The sequence below is a fragment of the Otolemur garnettii genome, unplaced genomic scaffold (genome assembly GCF_000181295.1).
Source record: "Otolemur garnettii isolate 467f Iridium unplaced genomic scaffold, OtoGar3 scaffold00150, whole genome shotgun sequence".
NCBI classification, from domain to species: Eukaryota; Metazoa; Chordata; class Mammalia; order Primates; family Galagidae; genus Otolemur; species Otolemur garnettii.
In genome coordinates this window covers 2,976,424-2,979,323 of record NW_003852545.1, presented here as the reverse complement: position 1 = coordinate 2,979,323, position 2,900 = coordinate 2,976,424, and positions in this window count along the sequence as shown.

Sequence of the window (2,900 nt, the reverse complement as noted above, 5' to 3'; positions counted from 1 at the left end):
CTTTGGCATTTGAAATATTTCTAGGATCATATCAAGCATGTTATCTACACCTCAATTTCTAGGGTGTTGTCTTAGCATAAGATGAACCATCCAGTAATAAGTAAGAACATCTACATACTTCAGGAAATAAGGGTCAGAATATTAGCAAGCCATTTGTGATGAAGGAAAACAACCAGCAACCAATACTTTTCTCGATGAGCAGCTACATCTGTTGAAACTGAGAGAAGACCTAGATGACAGTTTTAGATTGTAGATGTACAACAGTCTCGTTAACTCTACTCTGATTGCGTAAGTACAGATGATAGCCTCAAGAATTGTCTTTTTCTTCACTTTTTTTTTTTTGAGTGTTTTTCATCTTCTACTGGTAGATTCATCAGTTGCAGAGAACTAATTAGCATTTAATTTTTATGATCATTAAATTAATCTCTTGGCCCAAACAACTGGATCATGCTTGACTTTGGACGCCTGTGGTCATTCCACTGTGCCATCAATCTCTATATGGTGAAAAGAAATATGCAAGAAAAACTTGATGCATTTAGTTCTTATAACAAAAGTCCCATTTAATAATTACCTGTAAAAGATAATGATACAGTTTAAGTTGAATATGATGCTGAACAGTGGAAGATATTCAACTAAATTCTAAGAAGAAATCAATCTATGTTGCCTTGCAGTGATGTAATACTTTGCCCTCCAAAGAGTAATTCTCCAGAGTATGTAAGTTGAGCTAACTTTCAGTTTTGAGTTTACCTTATTCACAGAATACATATCTTATTTTCTCATTCTGTATAAACAAATTCCACTCCTCTATCAACAAATCAACAATAAAACCCCTTACCAGCTTGAGCAAAGCAGAGTCAAGTACAGATTATTGCCAGTTACAACTTCCCTGTAGAACCTCTATTACTGGTGAAATTTGAGGGAAATTTGTTTTACTGTTTTATCACTCCTTAAATTTCTAAAAGGGCATACATATCACTTAAAAAGGCCATGAGCAGGATTTTATATTCATGAATGTAGAGATCATAAACTTAATATTTACTCAGCCATAACTTTACTCAAACAACTCTTCCTGCCTGAAATTAGCCTTGAGATACCCACTCTGGGATCACGTTTTAAGAGGAAGTACTTTTGCCCTATGATTTCATAAAACATAAAATAAAATTTCACCAAATAGATTTAAATAAGTAAGGAAAATTTTATTCAAGACTATTGCAGTGAAGAACAAAAGTATTCAGTATGGTATAAGAATTGAACTCACCTTCCCTGAAACAAATGGACCCTTTTTTAGGTACGAGGGTGAGCTGGTGGAACACTGGGAAATTGGACAACATGATTAGGCGGTCTGGGCTTGCTAATTGGCTCTTGTGGAAGTTAGCTTCTCACCCTCCCAAAGGGAAGGAGAGACAAGGACACTTTCTTTCTCGATGGTTACATTTCTGAGAGACTGATTGAGAAAGACATTCCTGGATTGTGAAACTGCCCAGGGATTATGTTGTTGCTATTGCTGTTTATTACATCTCAAAGGGGCAGAAAGAAATTTACACTTCTAGTTTTCTAAAGTAAATACTCTAAGAAAACATTGGCCAAGGGCCTATAGTCGGGACCGAATTTGTCTGACTTTAGACAACATTAAGTCTACCCTGGTTAATTCAGACATATCACTCACTGTTTATGGAAGAAATGATAGAACTTGACAATGGTTTACCTTACGTCATAGTCTTCAGTCCATATTCAAGCTAAATAACTCCTGGTACATAACTTGTTTGTTCAGAAGATGTTTATTTTTTCCTGTAGCATTACTAAAAACAATAATAACAAAAATAAAAGGTGGGTAAATAAAAGGTAATAGTACCTCTGCACTTTATTTTCTTTAATCAATCCACGACTTTAAAATTCATTTTAAGAAACATAATCTTGGCAATTTAAAATATTTTATGGTTGATTCTTGACATGTAATACATATAATCATGCTGCAAAAAGAATATCAGAAGAAACCTCAGATGAAGACATATTAAACTGTATGTGAGCTCTATTTCTTTCCATGATATAACCATGGACTTCTACTGTATTGTTTTTATGAAAAGTAATTTGCGTATTTAAAATTTTGACAGTCATTAATACATTGTCTAGACCAGGGGTCCTCAAATTCTTTAAACAGGGGGCTAGTTCACTATCCCTCAGACCGTCGGAGGGCTGGACTGTAGGCCCTGGGACAAGTTGGCTGCTAAGCAGGACAGGCAGTGGCAGCAAAAACACCCAGCATGCTGGATAAATGTCTTAGGCGGGCTGCATGTGGCCCACAGGCTGTAGTTTGAGGACACCTGGTAGACAATGTGATTCTGATGCACTTTTTGGGAAAAAAATTAAAGCTGCACCTTGATATACTCTGCAGTTTACTAATCTCTCTGTTGGAGTCTCTGTCATGGCAGAATATTTTAGTAAAAGTTGATTGGATTGATCTTTTTAAAAAAATGCATAAAATGAGGGCAGTGCCTGTGGCTCAGGGAAGTAAGGTGCCAGCCCCACATGCCGGAGATGGCAGGTTCAAACCCAGCCCTGGCCAAAAACTGCAAAAAAAAAAAAAAAAAGAAAGGGAAAAAAAGGCATAAAGTGAGAATAATTAATTAATAAAATAGACTTCCAAGCTAAGGTCTTTGAGATGATTTCTAATGTTTTCTCTCAAACTATACAAGGTCTATAATATGTTCATGAAGATTCAGTGTGTTCTCAGTCTGTACAAAGACATAGGAATGAATTCCTGTGGTTAATTGTAATAAAAGTCCTGTGAGGTTAGAAATTTTTATGATTTCTATTTTCAAATAAAAAGTAGGACTTGTATGTATTCAGTAGTGCATTCATGGCCTCCCTTTGCCTCTGGTGGAGCCAGACCTTTTCATGCA